Below are 19,514 nucleotides of genomic sequence, written 5' to 3' on the forward strand. Positions count from 1 at the left end.
TGGCATAAGGAGAGAGGGCTTAATGACTTCCCCTGACAAGAACTACATGTATTTTTTTTTTTTTCTTCTTATGGAATATTGCCAAATATCCTTTGTAATAAAAAGCTTGAACTATTTTGCTAACAGAAGCCGCTTGTTCTGGTAACTGTAAAGGTCAGACAGAAAATAATTTTGGTGTTTCTTATCTCTTAAAATAATGTCACTTTTTATCATTATGGTAACATTTTTGGACAACAAAAAAAAGAGAAAACAGAAGATGTGATACCCCAGACCACCAGATACACAATTTTTTAAAAGACATTAGGTTAAAAAAGCTGTTAGCCAATTATACCAAAAACTGAAAATGTCACAAAAGCCAATGAAATCTCCCTGGTAACATTCAGAAATAATATGCTTTGGATCATTCTGTATATTAAATGACAACTGTCAATTTAAAAAAGAAGTCCTCTAAAATCTTTGATGTATGACAATTTAGAAGTTGAAACACACTGTTCTTACCATTTAATATCTTTGAGAGAAAAAGCTTTTGACATATTAACTAATGTGAAGGAATAAGTGCTCCTCTCATTTTGCTAACACAGTACTGGCCTGCACTGAGTAGCTTTTTGTGGTAAATGTCATAAGAAGCAAGGTGATATATAACTGTCTTATTTAGTTAAGAAGGATACACATTTATGGCTATTACATTACATAACAATAGAGAAAGGTGAGGTTTTTTATACTAAATATTGTTCTATGTGAAGTATTCCTTTCAGTTAAATGGGCATTTGAATAGGCACTGATTGTCAATATTATCTAATCCATTTTTCCTTCTGTAGTACAGCATGATTCCGAGGAAGCTGTCAGTGTCTGAATGTGCAGCCATTCCAGGATAAAAGGTCTGTTGAAATGCATGTTAGTTGCCCTTTTCTTGTGATTTTTTTTGTTTGTTTGCTGTTTTTTTTTTTGTTGTTGTTGTTGTTTTATTGTTTTTTGTTTTTTTTTTTTAAATCATCCACAACCTCTAGCTTCAGGCATCTGGCCTATGTGGCTCCCAGGTAGCTGAGGAAATCACCTAGCAGCGCTGGGTGGCAATGCTGGGCTCGTCGCTTCAGCTTGGCTCCCGGGTTCTTCAGCTATGGAAGATGCTTCTTGCTACTCTGTGAGACCTCAGCAGCTAAGGCAATGTCTCAAATCCATGTGCCTTTGACTGGGGAACAGCTGAAAGTCTCCTGTTTTGAGGATAACTCAATGTTGTATCCTATCAGGTTTGCCTATGTAAAGACTTCTATTGCTGCTGAAGCAATGGAATTCGGCAAAGACATTTAGACAAGTGCTGACCCTGGGAATATCTAAGCCATAGATGACCAAATAATATGAAGCTAGTTCAGCAGAAACATTTTAGGGTCTGAATTTTGAGTTGTCTAAATTCACACCCTGTAAAAAGGAAGATCGTGTATCTAAATAAATAGCAAGCTTCTCAGGATTTTAGTTGTCTTTAATGAATAGTGTGCATTCTAATTGTTAGGCACAGCGTGGCTGGGGTTTTGTGGCCCTGGAAAACCTCATATTGAAGGATTACACTGCTCAGTTGTTGTGAGAATATGTTTGAAGGTGATTTAAAGACAAATCTGCCCCCAAAAAGGAAAAGTCCTAAACAGTGTAGACCTCACCAACTGCTGCCGTTGGACACTTGGGAAGAGATTAGCTCCTGAACCTCTTTTAATTAACAGTATAAACACAGGCTAGGAATTCTGCTGTATATTGCCTCAGATCAGCTGTGGACTTTTTTTTCAGTTACTTTGCTGAAGAGCAGACCACAGGTCGACCATAGCAAGACTGGGAAGCATTATGAGGTCCTTCAGTAAATCCTTATAATAATGCTGTAGTCACTGGAATAAAATGAAATAACAGATGAGAGGATGGTGCCATGGTTGTGAAGATGGCAATAATCATGATCTGGGAAATCTTTCTGGCCCCAAAAGCAAGAGTAGAAAACAGGAAACACTGATGTTGAAACACTACTTTCAACAAAATGTATTTGAAGATGCAGATTTTTCTGCTGTGAAAAACTGGGACATTGGGACCCCATTCAATTAGACAAAGGAGCTGCACAGAGTGGGCTCCATCTCACAGGTGGGATAGGTACTGCCTTGGTTGAAGACTAGATGGAGCATCTAAAATAACATTACTAATGTAAGACTTTGTGTTGACAAACATGATAGAGATCTAAGCTATATATATCCCAGTAGAACCTATAAAGTGCAGAAAATTCATATAAGCAGCAGGAGGAACAAAGCAAAAATGTGTACCAAACAGAGCTATAAACAGGATAGCATTTTTAAGTTTTATACAAAATAATCCGCATATATTGCAGAAATTTCAGAAAGCTGAGGTGGTAAAACTGCTCACAATGATGTTGAAAGAGTAGACTTAATAGATATTTCTGTCTTGAATCTGAAAAAGAGAAATTATATATTTATGTGCGTATTGTATGAATAATTGTGTTTTTTTTCATTGTTTGGCAACCAAAGTAATATATTTAATTTCAGACAAATCCAAACATTTTTTTTAAATTAATTTTCAGCATATACACAAAGAACCTATTAAATTCCATTTTCATTTGCTCTCAGTAGCCTTTGTTTAAGTAGGTATAACTTGGAAGAAGATGTTCAGTCCAGAATTCCTTTATTTCAGTGCTTAAGCCATTTACTGAGAGACAAGAAAACAGGGTCACATTCTTATTCCTAGACAAAAAAGGAGGAGGTTTGAACTTTCCTTTCCTATTTCATGGGTGACCGATATCTTGACATAAAAGTGTAAGAAAGCAAAACTCCTTTCTGGTTTTGGTATGACATTTAAATCCTGCCATACCTATTTGCCTTACCACAGTTCCGGTTCATTCCAGATACTTGAATACATTCAAGACCAATGTCTTTAGGTGAGTTAACCATTCCAAGGTGAAAAAATGTTCACCATACTTGTATCTCATATAGGTAATAAAGAGGATTCCCCATTAGTAATCAAAATGGGTGTTGAACAATAAAACTAATGATAAACAGTCTGAAATCAGCAGCATTGGATTACTGGCATATAAGAATTCCTAAGAGCAACTGGAGAAATGTTCAGTACATTGATGATAATTTTGAACAAGTCCTGACACAGAATCATAGAATCGCAGAATCATAAAATCATAGAATAGATAGGGTTGGAAAGGACCTTAAGATCATCTAGTTCCACCCCACCCCCCGCCATGAGCAGGGACACCTCACACTAAACCATATCACCCAAGGCTCTGTCCAGCCTGGCCTTGAACACTATCAGGGATGGAGCATTCACAACTTCCCTGGGCAATCAGTGCCTCACCACCCTTACAGTAAAGAACTTCCTCTTTATATCCAATCTAAACTTCCCCTGTTTAAGTTTTAACCTGTTACCCCTTGTCCTATCACTACAGTCCCTAATGAAGAGTCCCTCCCCAGCATCCCTATAGGCCCCCTTCAGATACTGGAAGGCTGCTATGAGGTCTCCACGCAGCCTTCTCTTCTCCAGGCTGAACAGCCCCAACTTTCTCAGCCTGTCTTCATACGAGAGGTGCTCCAGTCCCCTGATCATCCTCGTGGCCCTCCTCTGGACTTGTTCCAACAGTTCCATGTCCTTTTTATGTTGAGGACACCAGAATTGCACACAATACTCCAAGTGAGGTCTCACGAGAGCAGAGTAGAGGGGCAGGATCACCTCCTTCGACCTGCTGGTCACGCTCCTTTTGATGCAGCCCAGGATACGGTTGGCTTTCTGGGCTGCAAGCACACACTGAAGCCGACCCATGTTCATTTTCTCATCAACCAACACCCCCAAGTCCTTCTCCGCAGGGCTGCTCTGAATCTCTTCTCTGCCCAACCTGTAGCTGTGCCTGGGATTGCCCCAACCCAGGTGTAGGACCTTGCACTTGGCATGCTTAAATAATACTATAGAAAGTAACAAAACAGACCCCTTCCCCTGCTGTCACTCTTATGCAAAACAATACAAAGCTGACATAGGATGTTTCTTCTCTGATTCCACAAGAACTGGTAGCAGATGAATGATTAAAAGCTTTTTTATTAACAGTCCAGAAGCTGGTGTGATATTACTCCTGGAAGTGTTTATGGATAAGTCAATGGTAAACAACAGAGAGAACACTCTGGAGATGGAAAAGATTGCTTAGTAAACTAGGTTATTAGAAATAGGGTGCTTTAATACAGCCCAATCCTAAATTACCTTTCTAGAAACAATGATGAAATCCACGAAACTGAATAACTGAAAGCAGAGATTTAAAAATATGGAGAATTCATACTAGACAAGCAAAGTAGCTCAGAATAGGATGGTACAGCAGTCAGTGAGGGGAGAAGAGAGGTGGTCTTTCTGGTATAATTTGGAGAGGACCATGCTGGAGTACTGCATGAACTCTGCAGTCCACGTTTTCAGAAGGACACTGGAGCTATTGAAGAGGGTAGAGAGGAAATGCAGAAATGTTTCAAAAACAGGAGAAAATGCCTTCTGGTGGGAGGTTTAAAGAGTTGGATCTTTCTGTTTATGAGGCAGAAGATTGAGAGGTGACTTGCTTATGGCATATATACCTTCTGAGGCAGAAAATAATGGATATGAAAGGACTCTGTAATCTCGTGGAGAAAGGCATAATAAGAACCAAAGGCTGGAGCCTGAAGCCAGATGAATTCAAATTGGAAATAAGGCACACACTTTTAATGCTGATAGCTATTAGCTATCAGAACACATTATAGAGGGAAATGGTGGATTTTCCATCTCCTGAGATCTTCAAGTCAAGATTAGATGCCTCTCAGGAAGATATACTTTAGCTGCAGAGAAACTATTTGGCTCAAGGTGGGGATAACAGTGTAAAAGGTAAGTGCCTGTGATCGAGAAGAAAGCAGATTAGATGATCTAAGAGTTTCTTTCTGCTTTTTACACTACAAAAATTTGAAAACCTGCAGTATGTAGCTGGGAGTTAATCTGAGTCCTCCACCCCAGATTTAGCCCAGTCACATTACTGGTGCATTGAAGTGAAATTCATACCCTACCCTTCACTCTTTTATATGCCTTCGCAGGGGTTTACCCAGAGAGAAGTCAGACTTATTGCTGTTTGATTTCCTTCAGGATTCTGTTAAGGCAATGCTCCATGTTGCAGAGATTAATGGAACAGATGCAAAGATCTGCCTCTACCGCTCAGACTTTCATTCACACTTAAATTCTATAACAGCTCAAAAGAGACACCACTGTCTCTGGCATGCACTAGGATTGTGACATGGTGAAATGCAAAAAGCTTGTGTTCACTGTACCTCATAGTAACATTATTATTTATATGACTTTGTTGTCTTCACTTGTAAGCCACTGGTAATTACTGGAAACTCCTTGCTTCATATGTGAGCAAAGGTGACAAAGAACAGTTTTCTAACTTGTGGCATCCACAGATAGGTACAGGAAATGCTGGAAATCTGTTATTATGTTAACTGACATCATTTGTGAAAGGGTGCTCTGTAATCCATGTGGGGAAACAATACAGGAATATCTTTTGGCTGATCTTGGCCTTCTATATCAGACAACTAGTATAATTTGGAAAGGGACTCGTATTTCAAAAGACCACAGACTAGTGGTGACACTAACAACGAAAGTAGGCAGCACTGCAGAATCTCAGTTTTGATGAAATGGCATTCATTTATCTCAGATATTGGCTTAAAATTACTGATTTGAAGCCGGAAACAGAAAAAGGATGCACAACACAGGGTAAGTAGGGGAAAAAATGAAGGTAAAAAGATTGGTTTAACAGGGAGAGAGGGAAAGAAAAAGTCTCTGCATATTTACAAACAAGTAAGATGAACAGATGAAACTATGGTACAAAAGGACAAGTTTATGCACAACAGTTCTGTGGACTCTTAATGCATGAGTAATTTTATTTAACTTGAGATGTCTGTGTCTGAAGTTGTCACCATAGATTCCCTCTACTGCCAATGGAGAGAAATAGGTGCTTTTAAAACATGATTCAGCTGACCTGTTTTAGCCATCTACTTCAGGATTAGATGAATCACACTCTAAAAGTGCCTATTTCTCTCCACTGATTATGAAAAGAGTCCAGGATGACAACGTCAGATGTAGATATCTCAGTTATAGATTTTTATATTTGGTCAGATGAAACCCACTATTAGAACCTATAGATTCTGACACATCTTCACTTTTTTCCATAATTTCTTATTGAAAAAACAACTAGCATGGAGAAATAGAGGAGATACACATACATTTGTATCAGGTGCAAATTACTGTAGAATGGCTAGAAAATTGACATTATGTGTGTCAAATGTTGACATTTTGATGAAAAAAAATCTACTCCCAGATATTTCAGCTGAGAAAGAAAATATTTCTATGCGGAAATACTGACATGTGGCCTCATGGGAGTGACAGGCTGGTGCTTCAGACTTCCAGCCTTCTCTACAGGGCAGAGTCTTTACCTGGACTATGTTTTCCAAGATTCAAATTCACCCTAGTTCCTTCTTGTGATCTGGTGGTGCCTCTTGGGCTCACCATGGTGATGACAAGTCACAAAAGAAGCACCTAGCCAGGCAGCCAGAACCAGTCAGAGGAGACTGGGAACATGAGATAGCCAAATTACACCTTCTGCAAGGTGTTAAAATGGCATACATTTAACAGAAGTATATGAAGTTTTGATGGAATGACAGCAAGCTAATGTTTTAAACAAACAAATGATATTTTCAAAAAAGAGAGGACAGTTTGGAATCAGTAACCCGACTTCTCAATGTTCAGACTGATTATGCAGTCTTGAAGGAAATCTGAATTATGGTTGTACACTTATTCCTTATTTTGCTGTTGTATTTCAATACTCTTTGTAATCCCCTCACACTTTGATAGGCTTATGATCATATTTTGCATTCCTCCTTTCCCTTCCCTTCCCTTTTTCTTTTTTTTTCTTTTTTCCTTTTCCTTTTTTTCTTTTCCTTTTCCTTTTCCTTTTCCTTTCTTTTTCTTTTCTTTTTCTTTTTCTTTTTCTTTTTTTTTTCTTTTTTCTTTTTCTTTTTTCTTTTTCTTTTTCTTTTTCTTTTTCTTTTTTCTTTTTCTTTTTTTCTTCTTTTTCTTTTTCTTTTTTTTTCCTTCCTTTTTCTTTTTCTTCTTTTTATTTTGCTTCCTCTCAATCTTTATTTTTCTCTCTTTCCCTCTTGTTGAGGAACTGTGGATGACATTGATAAACTTAATACTCATTTTACCAATATGTGGTGAGCAAATGATACTTCCCAGTATGGAGAAGAGCACAGGAAAACAAAAAAATTAGATCTGCTTTACAGATTATCAAACCAAACTTGGGTGCAAAGATATGCATAAGTTAAGTTCAGAAATATCTTTGAAGATAAAACTTATACATAACATTTCTAGAGAAAAGACCATGTTGAAATTACAGATCTGTTGAGTTGCGTTACTCATGTACATAAAATAGTAACCTTTGTGAATGGTCTAAACAAAGTTTGCTGTTCAAGAAGCCAGAGATTCTGACTTCTAATTCAAGCTGGAGAGAACTGAAAGGGAAGAAAACTAATTTCAGTGTTTCCTTGATGCAAAATTTCAGATTTATGAAGGAAAAGAGTGAAGGCTGAAGAGCCTCTGAGGTTTTGAATTTCCTCTAGACAGCTCTGCTGATGATGCATTATTTGTGAATAAAACTAAGGGAGAGAAGTAGGCTACTCTTATTTTCATTTGAAATTTAAACTCATCCATTTACAACAGTATATGATACAATGTAAGTAAAATAAGACTTTAATCATATATATATATATTGCACAATCAAAAACTATGATGACATCGTCAAGAATTTTTTTAAAAATTATAACATTTTAAAATCTTTCACTTTTTAAGTATGCACAGTGCTTTGAATTTGATTATAATTTCACATATTATTTATTTTTACAGATGTCATGTGCCATTTTCCAAAATATTTATTCCCTCTTTCTAAATGTCCCTAAATTCCAAAGCTGTCATAGCTTTTCAGTTCAATGTCTTCCCCATAGGTGGTCCTTTAACCCAGCTATATTTTCACTCATGAGAGTGAAATCCTTTAGCAATACAGCATGAAATTCACTGTGCAGAGCAACAGTCTCATCTCAGAATTTTTAGTTGTGCTTAGGCACCGAGACTGTCCTGATCTCTGTTCTACCCATGAAGATCTCCATTTGATTTATTTTTACTCCTTTTCTGCACTTGTTTCCATTGCCTGACTCCTTACCTCTGAGGGTAATGGCTTTCTACCTACTTCCCAAATACCCATCCCAGATTCTTTTCCTAGCCTGTTCCTCTTCCCCTTCTTATGATGTATCTGCTCCTCGCTCTCTTTAATAAGATCTAATCTATTTAATTTGTTCCCAAGTCTTCCTTTTTTTTTCTTTTTTCACCAGAATTTAATTTGCTGTAACCCAGCTAACAAACTTTTTGTAACTCTTAATATAATCTTCTTCATCTAGCCTTCTAATGCATCCTATAACAAAAAGGTCTTGGTGACCTCTTCCCTGGCTTCCAATTATTATATATATTTCTGTGGTCCTATATAATTATTAACCTATTAGGCAGAATTTTTAATTTCTCCTCCCAGTGCCAGTCTTTCTTTTGGTCTCACCACATTAGAGTATGGTGGCTCCCTTCTCCATGCCAGCAAGAAATCCTCAGTACAAAAAAGGAGAGCAAGGCTCCCTGCTCACTCTCCCCATACTACATCATAGTGGTGAGAAATAACTAATTCCCTGCAGGTTAGGGGCTGACTGACTGGGAAGCAGCTTTGCTGAAAAGGATCTAGGGAAAAGCAGACTAAACATGAGCCAGCAGGGTGCCCTGGTAGCCATGAGTCCACTCTTGGAGGCTCTCAAGACCTGACCCAACAAAGTCCTGAGCAACCTGAATTCTGAATTCAGTGTGACCTTGTTCTGAGAAGGTTGGACTAGAGACCTCCTGAAGACCCTTTCAACATACATCATTCTGTAATTCTGTGAATCCTCTGTTGAAAATGATGTCCCTAAGTTCCTCAGTAGTCCAAGCTAGAATGGGTTTGGATTTATATCAATGTTATGCATCCTTTTATATTTTCAAGCCTTTGCTCTCAGGCGCAGAAGACATGGAACACTTCAAAGGAAAGACTGCCAGAATTTTTTCAATGTGTACAAAACAAGATTATCTCCCTGGACTCATTGTTGGATACTACTGAGTAGTTTTATCTGAAATATTTGAAAAGAGGAAAATGAAGTCTGAGGCAAAGTGAGTGTATAAAAAATGTCTGATTTTCAGACTCTTGCTGGTCAGCCACTGGTGCTACCAAAGCTGCTGTTAATCCATCATGACTACGGTGAAAGTTCAGCCCCACAGCATCAGCTAGACATCACATGTTGAAAACCAGGCGAGTTGCCAGACACTAGTTCATTTTTAGTGGGAACGCCACAGTTTGGCAAATCAAGCAGTAAACCAGAATATACTCTATTTTGTCATCTGTTCTTAATGGACTATGTTGTTTCTTTAAGTGGTTTTGTATGGAATTAATAATTCAATGTATTGCCCAGTTGTAAAAATTATGCCTGGTATTAAAAGTAATCTTATAATTGTATTTCTCCCCTCCCTCCATCCTCCCCCCCAAAAAAAGAAGTTTATCACTGACCCATTTTAAGGTTTTCCTCTGAGGTTCTGTTGATATTTTCAAATAAGCACCGCTTAGCTAAGAGATGAGTGGTGACATGTAACAAAGTTAGTAGAAAATTAAGACAATGCTACACCTATTCATAAAGACACCACCAACAAGAAAAAGGAAACTGTATTTTTTCATATTTTTTTAAAACAGAAAGTGGAAGATAGAGCAATGCTGATTAAGCTTGGAAGGCAGAGGTTTCTTAGAGAAAAATGCTTAATAAAAAAACCTGAGCTGTAGAACTTATTGAGTTGTAACATGATGGAAAATGGAATATCCAACTGAAAAAATGGAATATCTAACTGAAATAAAAGCTAAAATACAATAGCCTAAAGGCGTAGTTTCCTAAATGAACCCCACAAATATTGAAGAGAAAGGGAAAACGTAGGAAGATACTTGCCTGAGTGCATCTGAATGGTTATCAGACAGAGTGTTGATTAAACTTGTAAGTGATATCATAAATTATCTGTATATATGGAAGATCCTTTGGGAATCAAGAAACTATGTGCATTCTAAGCCTGACAGTTGATGTCGACATTTTCATTTCATATTTTCTGAAGAAGTCAAAGAAAAGGTAACCAGTTTGTAACGTGTCTGGAATGGGCAGAGTTACAGCAGAAGAACCCAGATAGATCTACAGATTAACATGCATGAAATTTTCAGGTCTGGAATAGGAAACAGACTTCATTATATTAGAAAGCGGCACATGAGAAACACTTACAGAGTCCTGAAAAGAGGAGTGAAAACTGGTAAAACTATCCTCAGAAAATCTGATGGATTTATGCTAACTTGAGGTTGCCACATTGATTCTGCCATAATATTTATTCAGCTTCAAAGCAGAAAGACTCCATCAGAAAAGTCTCTATGTATGATCCTTGTTGTTTCAGCCCATTTATGTGTGAGGTGCGTGATGTCTTCTTGTGGAATTTCTGTTTGAAATATAACTCAGCAGAGTTCTGCTTATCCACACCAATATCTTACACATTACTGACTCACCTCACTCCAGAATGAAGGTTTGTTTTCAGGGTAGTAGCTGCCATAGTCCTTCCTCACTGGGAATTTCCAGGTGGCCACTGACATTGATTAGGTCTTGTAGTTCAGGAGTATTGGGGCAGAGGTAAGCGATGGCATGCTTTGCCTCAAGTAGATACTCTTCATGTAACCATTCACACCACTGCATTTGCTAGCCAGACCACCATTTCCTGAGGCCTGGATAAAAATATTTCCTCCACCACAATGACCCTAGGGGAATAAAAAAAATAACAAAACAAAACTGAACTTTCCATACAGACCTTTTATTTTAAACAGCCAGTGTTGTATTTCTGCCAAACTTAGAAGGTGTTTTTGATTATGTAGCTTTCAACTACCATGGAATTAATATAGAAAAACTTGCGTTCTTCAGGGAGCTCTGTCATACATCTGCAAAATAAGGTTCTTTTTATGTACCTACACATTAACATTGACATCCACTCCCTCATTTAATTAACAACATTTGAATGTCATTTCTTTTCATGTAGTAATTGTATTTTTTATTCCTAAACTGATCTCTTATTTCAGATGGAGATACAATTGGAAAAATGTCAAGATTTGTGCAGAAAAAAACAGTAACAATAAGAGTTTCCTTTTTTCCTTATCGTTTTTGAAATCTAAATCTGGACTTTTCTAGCAAGTTTTGAAAAAAAAAATCTGATGTGGGAAATGAACCTCCACAGTTTGGCTTGAGGGGAGAACTTTCTAAATTTTTTAATTTTTTTCTTTCAGTGAGTTCAAAGCTAACCTGCTGGGTCTGGGAACTTTCATGTCTTTAGGACCCTGGTAGCAACTATAAATAGTTGTGGCTGTTAATGCAGGCACGCACGCTGGAGAATCTACAGCATGTATTACATGTCTACCAAGGAGTTGAATTCCAAAGAAGAATTTAAAACTGCCTTAGTAATGCTTAACTTTAACAGCCAGATGAAAGATATATGGTGGAGGAATGCAATCCACTGTTCACTAGCTACTTAAATTTCTTTAATACAGCTGAAAAACTCATGAATAGTAAAGTGAGTCCTGGGTTATGTGTTCTGGTATATAAGGTATTCCTCTTGATTCTGGTAAATGATGTCCATGCAGTTATTAAAATACACGGACGTGGTTAAAGGAGAAAGTGTGGTTAGATCACAGGGGAATGGTCAACCTGTTGGAAGGGTACCCTTTGTTCATAACTTCATCTAAAGAACCATGAGACAATGTGTAAATAGTTGGGTTTGTTTTTTTTTTTTTGTTTAAATCAATTTAAATATGTGAAAGGCAATCCATCCATTTAGGAAACATATATGTGTGTACAGACAGAAAATATTGTGTGCTTTTTTTTTTTTTACTTTACTGAAAAATTTCATCAAGTTAAATACTGTAACAGTTACAGCTGATAACTTTTCAGTAAGCCTAATCTTTATTAGTAATTTGTCTAGTGATTAATATATTAGTATAATTATCATACTAAGATAGCAAATGAACTTTGCAGCTGGAAGAAAAACAAAATTTTTAAGTATATCTGGGATAAGGTACCAAGACATATCTCAAAAAATCCCTTATAAAAATATATAATTTATTCTGATCACTTTTTTCTGTAATTAGTGAAATTATTTAATTAATAAGCTTATTTTTGTGTGAGTTTTCCTACGAGTGGAAATTTCTAAATGGCAATTATAACATAACCCTTTTGAAGAAATTTGGAAAAGCAGCAGGAAGAAAGACTTGCAGCAGATATTTTTAACTAGTTGCATGCATTTAAAAGAAGAAATATAAATTCTGAATGGCTGTACGAGCAACAGGAAAATGCAAGTTATGCTGGAGGTTTATTTCCAGCTCAAATCCTGGCATTTTTGCTAGTATATATTACCTTTCTCACCAATACCCAAATTCATTTGCCTTGAAAAGAAGACATTTTGGCTGTACCCTGAGGAAAAGCATTTTTTGATCAATTAGGTCAGAAGAAGCTTCTGTATTTTTGAAGGAAAAAAATAAGGGGGGGGGGGGGAAATGTGAAAGCATCTTACAGGTACTAGATTATCCCTTTAATGCCTCCATTAATATTAAACAAATCCTGCAAATACAGTGTCTCGGTTTTGGAAAATATATTAATTGGGTGTATGTCAGGAATAAAATCCAGGAACTCACTTTTAATATTTCTTAAATCAAAAGCTTCTTGTTCTTAACAGCTAACCCATTTAGATATTCCTTCCCTCTCCCCCTTCCAAAAGCCACCTCCTTCAACTGGCTGCTGCACTCCAGTGCTGCCTGTATAGGTTACCAGCAGTGAAATGTATCGCAGCCATCCACATCAGTGCTACTTCCACAAATGACTAAAAACTACACAATTTTTCTTAATGCTCAGAACCACGTTTACTACCAAACACTTCTGGAAACGGCAATTAAGTGCCGAGTTTTCTTTGGGGATCCAACCCAAAATATCATTCAAAAGCAAAAAAAGATTCTGAATGGGGTCTTTTTCTGATTTGATATAGTTTCATATAAATCACAAACGTCTAACTGAAAATAATGATATAAACTCAAGCAAAATCAGTTAATTTTATTACAGATTTTTATTACAGATAATTTATAACTCCTTTGGCTAGTAATACATATTTTGGACATTGCTAAGTGATAATATTCTATTTACTGGTAAAGGAGGAAGTACATAACTTGAGGAGACAAATCTCCTAATACCTTAAACCTGAAAATAAGTTTTCTTAAAAGTACTCCTATGAATAGACACACTTAAAATCAATGAAACTACTCATGTGCATAAATTTAAGCATATGCAAAAGTACTTCAAGACAGGAGATTTAGCTCTTAATTATTTTAGGTCACTGAAAGAAATGGAGGCCACAGTTTCTCCCAGAACAGGTGACAAATCTGCTTAAAAAGGTAATGTGGACGTGGCAGAAGGAAACCATGTATAAGCAGTCTCATCCAGGAATACATAAGCAGACTGATGCTGCTGTAGAGGATCTGGCTGGGGAATGACTGATCTAGGTTTTCATATTGCAAACTATTTAGAGGAGATATCCTATACAAATTTTAGGGACAGATCAGGGACTTAAGGTAACTGCTGGATGCATAATTCACTCCAAAAAATTTGTTAGACAAACCTCACATTCTTTTTCTATTTGTGAACTGCACAAGAACAGTTTATGACTTTCTTAGATTTATTATTCAGAATTATTCCCTGAATGAAGGTGTATCATTTATGAGCACTTCACTGCAAGTGCTTGATATTCAAAATTTGGCATTCAATATTGTTATGTTGGTTAGTCAGAGCAGAACATGTTGCATGTTGTGTTTCTCTAAGTAGGTCAGAGTCAGGTTTTCCATTGTAAATCATGATATTTCAGAATTCAAAACTCACTTTCTATTCCCATTTTTTCAGTAATCAGAAGACATCTCAAACATTCCAGTTAAAGGCACATTTGTTCAAAATTAAAATGTCATTATTTTCATAGAATTATTTTGTCCTATTATGTCTCTATTTATGTTCTATAATGTTTCTACTATGCAGCTATAACAAAAAGGTTTATCAAAATATATATCATCATTTAAAAAGAACCCCAACTAACAGGGATAATTTTGTCCAGCTGCATAATCCCCCAGCTGGCATATTGTGGAATGTCCCATGCCTTATTCATCAGTCCTAATATGTTAAGAATAAGATTTACGAAAAGTGACTCCACTAAAGACTTGGAGCTTTGGCTATCTAAAATCAGTCAGAGGAAAAGTTTAAGAATGAAGAGAATCATTTATGTCTTGAAAGTCTTTTACTTGTATGCTCATAAAAAAATGAGAGAGATTCTGATCTTGGTCCTGCTTCTGGAGAACTACTACCCTCATAATGGAGCAAAAGTTTTTATGGTTCCCTTGCTGCTGAAAATCCTATAATAAATAGAAGATTGTAAAAGCGTAATTTGAAAGAAAAGAAAAAAAAAAAAACATTTTGAAGAGTTCATAGCTCCTTTTTTTTTTTTTTTTGTGGCGGGATAAAATAGATGAAGACTTGAAAGTGAAATATATAGAGAAACTACACTGCTCTTAACACAAGTAATATTTAGTAATTTCTTAGCCCTGGTTTTCAGTCAGTCATCCTAACCATCTGCTCAGAACTGAACTTTTTCTTCTTCTTCAGTGTAGTTGAACTATATCAACAGAAACAATTTCTTCAGGGAGAATAAATGTACCGCTACAAACAGTTTGATGAAAGACTGAATCTTTGTATTCCTGGAAAGTAAGTCTTCCTGTAACAAGCAGCTAATGTTTGAACACGTCAAAGCAAGCCTTTTAGTACAGGAGATAAGAGCACTTGAATGTTTCTTACAAAGTGGTAACTGGCCCAAAAGAAAATGTTGTGCACGGTAATTTATTCTAGGAGTTAACATTTTCCTCGGCCTTGAAAAGAACTTTACCATGACTCAGTACTCTTATTTGGAGGATTTGGGTCTGAAATCCAGACCAAATATACAAGCAAATATTTTATTCATACAGGCAATGTTATTGGCATAGACAGTGGTAAAATAATGGCCAGATCCATGTTAGGAATGGGTCATAAATGGATGTCAATCTGAGGTGGGGTGTTTATTCATGGTTTTAACTATGCTGTTAAATGCCACACTGCAGAAGCTTTAATGCTTATGCAACTATGTTAATCTAAAAGTACTGTTCTTGATAAAAATCCTTTTGCTTTTGGAATTGGTGAATAACATACCATCAGAAAGCCTTTATTGCTGGTATAAACTACAGCTGTGTTAGAGGGGATAGCTACAGTAACCTAGTGTCTCTATCTCAGCATGTGGCCTGTTCAAAGTCATTGTTTACGCAGACTTTCTACCATATGGAATTATCAACATTTTACTGCAAAAAGTTCTGCTTTGTACTTCCAGAGTGAGAATAGAGCAAGAGAGATTTTGTTTTCTCTTTTTTCCTTTGAGAAAGAAAAAAAAAAAAAGAAAGAAAAAGAGAGAGGGAGAAAAACAGAAAAGAAAAAGAAAAAGAAAAAGAAAAAGGAGAAAGAAAAGGAAAAGAAAAAGAAAGAGGAAAAGAAAAAGAATAAAAATAAGCAAAAGAAAAGAAAAAAAAGGGAAAAGATAATAATTGATCTCTGCCCCTAGGAATCCTCTCCTGTTAGAAATATATGTCATTATAAATATCACCATGTATAAACATATACACTTATTAATGTAGTGTAAAATCTCATCTTTTGGGTAGCCTACCCACTCTCAAATGCCTGAGACTGACCCTATTGGCAATATAATTTAACCTCTGAGAGAAGGAATAACTCTTCCTCTGATGGGTGCCCCACGATTGCTCCCTGGCCTGGACCCACCTCTATGCCTAGTGAATACCTGTGCAGAAAATGTGCTTCTTTAGCACATGCAACATCCCATGGGCTTGAACACATGGGGCATTCTTAGGTGGTATTAATATGTAAGTAGGTGGTTAGGACCCTGCCAGGCATGTTTGGGCAGGCTGCCCAAGGGCCCGGTGTGGATTGCAAGCAGGCACAATGTGCTCTTGTCTGCTCCTGGGAGTGCATTTTGAGCAAATGAGGTAGACATACCTCTGGAAACTTGAGTATGGCAAACTGTTCCGGTTCATGTTAAGAGGGAAAAGGAAACGAATAAACACTATAAATCTGTGTTAGCCTAGCAAGACCTAAGAGCATTCTTTCATGCACAATAAAGAGTAACAGATATAAAGGTAAGTAAGAGTAAAAGGAATTTTAGAGCTCTCCTCTGGTGCAAGAATTCCATTAAAACCTTTGGTTTATCTATGTACATCTTGAATGTACATAGATACACCAAGATGTAAGTAGGTAAAAGAAGGTACTTCAGGAGTCGCTGTTAGTGCATGCACAGAGTTTGCTGAACCTGAATGTTTCCCCCAAATTTGACAAATATTGCCCCCTGTTAAAGATCTGATTTAAAGACTATTCACAGATTACTATTTCCTTGGCCCATCCTGGGACTCTGAAGTCTTCCACATTTACTGCTGAAGAGAGAAAAACTTGAAAACTTCAGATGCAGCTCCTCAAATCTGGGTTTCAGTAGAGTAATGCTGTGGCAGCTCTAACACAAAACAGCCTCTCAAGGCTTTTATGACAGCAAAACTAGCAGTAGCTTGAGTTTGCATAGCCCTGGGCTAGTCCTGCAAAGGCAGCATTGCTGGGTTAGGATTCAGTAGTGGCTGCATTCCTTCCAGCCTGCCTCCCAGGTGGGTTGGGGATGGATGCATATCCAAGTTCTGCAACATCACGTGTCTGGGTCTCTGAAATGAGGTTTTGAAATTCTAGCTTGTGGGAAATTGTTGAATATTTGATTTCATAATTAAAGTTGAAGGAAATACCATATCAAAATACTGTAAGTCCATGCAATTAAGAAAATTTGTGTTTCAGATAATTCTAGGCTAGCCTCCTTGCTGTTTTCATAGATCATTGATTAACTACATACAAGGAAATATTCCTTTTAAAAAAAAAAAATCATGAATAATATATTTATATTTTTTTTAAATTGCACAGTAGAAACAGTTGAAATAGAAATAGTTGAAATAATAGAACAGTTGAAGATAAGCTTCTGATGGGGCTTTGGTATGGCTGGTGAGAGTATTCAGTTGCTGGAAAAAGTCTATCTTGCATATGATACAGCAAAATTACTCCAGTGGCTAAAGGTACATTAATAGCCCTAGGACAAAGATTCAGATAAGGCAAAGCAACATACAAATAAGTATGAAGATGGGAAACATATGTGGCTGTATGGAAACTCAAAGCAGATGATGGAACATCAGTTAGATCAGAAAATTCCAGTGAAAGGAGTAGTAGTGGTCATGGACAATATATTGAAGAAGCAAAGAGACAATGCTGTCACAGGAAAGACAAACGTTACAGTAGGTTGTGTTAATTGGAGCATCATATGTAATACAAGGAAGGCAGTTTTTCCGCTCTGTTTGACTTGGCTGAGCTTCATCCAGACAGCCACATTTAGTTTGGGCTACCACATTTTTCAAAAGATACAGACAAATTAGAAGGACTTAAGAGAAGGACATCGAAAATGATAAAAGGTGTTGAAAATAAGGCCCAGGAGAAAAGCTTAAGAGACTGGGGTATGTTCAGGCTAGGGAAGAGAAGCCAAAAGGGAGACATAATAACTCCCGATAATTACATAAAGGGGTGTTACCAAGAGGACAGGGACCAATTGTTCTCATTAGTCAATGGGAAAAAAACCCTAAGAAGTAATGGACTTTAGCTGCAACATAGGTAATAGGGTTAAATATTAGGAAAAACTACAACCGCAAGAACAGTTAGGTCATGGAGCAAACTGTCGAGGGGTTTTCCAGAATCATGTCCACTGAAGGATTTTAAGGCCAGATTTTATGTTGATCTATCAGCAAAGGTTTAAATTTAATTAAATCAATCCTGACACAATACATGAAGGAAGGAGAAAAAAGACTGGGCTGAATGACCTGTATGGAACGTGTTTGCTGGTAAACAGCTCTGTGATTCTCTCACCCCATGCAGTACAATGAGAGATTTATTTGGTGGTGTTAATTTTTTCCTTATCTATAATCCTTGTCTTCATCTGAAAGGGAAAATGCAAGAATGTGTTTTCCAGACCTAAATTAATACTGGTATGTATCTGCCTTATACATTTAGAGATGTGACCATGTTTCCCACTCTTAACACCAGCTGATGACTAGAGTACATTTAGGGTATCAGCTAGGAACTGAAGATTTCATACCTTCCAGCTGCAGGGTGACTCTTAGGTCCAAGTAGTGGCTGGTTCTGTCTGACACCTTTCTGCAGTGTGCTGCAGGTTAGGTCAAGGTGTGTCTTTAAAGCCCTTTCAAAACTATGTACTTACCATTAACTAGTAAAATTTATACCCTAAACCTGCACTTTCTCTGCTTGAAGCGTGATAAATATTAAAGTAAATCTCTTTCATGAACATGGTGTACCTGCCCCTACACTACCTGCTTGCTCAACATCCTTTATCTAGCTTGGGCTGTTAAACTCAAGGTAAAACCACTGTGCATCAGCAGCTGCAAAATGAGCATTAGGACTAGTATCAAAATCCAGGACACTGACAACTTTTTATACAAATGACAAACTTTTTCAATTACTCTAAGCAATTCCTAACTTACGTAAGAAAGATTAATATTTAAGCAAAAAATTCTGAGGTACTAATATACAATTAAACAGAAAGGAGGAGGAGAGAATATTTTTCTTTTTGTTGTTGACTGCATTGAAATACTAAGTGTCCTCAAACCACTGCTTAATGTCATGGACTGAAAATGAAGTAGCTGAATGAACCCCCTATATGGACATGTTCTGCCAACAACCACTCCAGTGCCAGCAATAAATTCCCAGACTAAACAGTTTAAATTTGGCATTCTCATTTGTGATGCTGTACTTATGCTACACTGAGAAGACTGATTCTCTGAATTCAAAGTATTCTAGCAAATGAATTATTAGAAATATGAAATTTTGGATGACAATCATATGTCTACAGCAAATTAATCTGATATTTTAACAAAATACTATTCTTATCAAGAGAAATTTGTGGTGGTTTGAACAATAATAGCTGCAGTCATGGTCAGTTTGTTTTCCACTCTAATTTCTTCTTTCAGAAGAATAAATCCAAAGCTGACTGAAGCCTGACAACCAGCTCTCAGATGAAACAATGCTTTTTATAGTAACCAATGGAAAAAAATTGTTTTGTTTTAAATTTTTTCTTTCTTCTAAATTTCACCTGATTAAAAAAAAAAAAAAGAAAAGCAAACTTACTCTTAT

General features: G+C 36.8%; 1 long non-coding RNA gene across 4 annotated transcripts in view; it reads right to left on the bottom strand.

Annotated features, from left to right (window-relative positions):
* The window catches only part of LOC130606200 (uncharacterized), a 158,237-nt gene that overhangs the window by 117,759 nt on the left and 20,964 nt on the right, over positions 1-19,514 (bottom strand). For all 4 annotated transcript variants that reach the window (XR_008973906.1, XR_008973908.1, XR_008973905.1 and 1 more), the window contains one exon: positions 10,679-10,939. This is a non-coding gene — a long non-coding RNA (uncharacterized LOC130606200). The remainder of the gene's footprint in view (positions 1-10,678; positions 10,940-19,514) is intronic.

This window comes from Pezoporus wallicus, unplaced genomic scaffold, assembly GCF_028554395.1.
Source record: "Pezoporus wallicus isolate ANWC-B61680 ecotype Strahan unplaced genomic scaffold, APGP_CSIRO_Pwel_v1 contig_5785, whole genome shotgun sequence".
Classification (NCBI taxonomy): Eukaryota; Metazoa; Chordata; class Aves; order Psittaciformes; family Psittacidae; genus Pezoporus; species Pezoporus wallicus.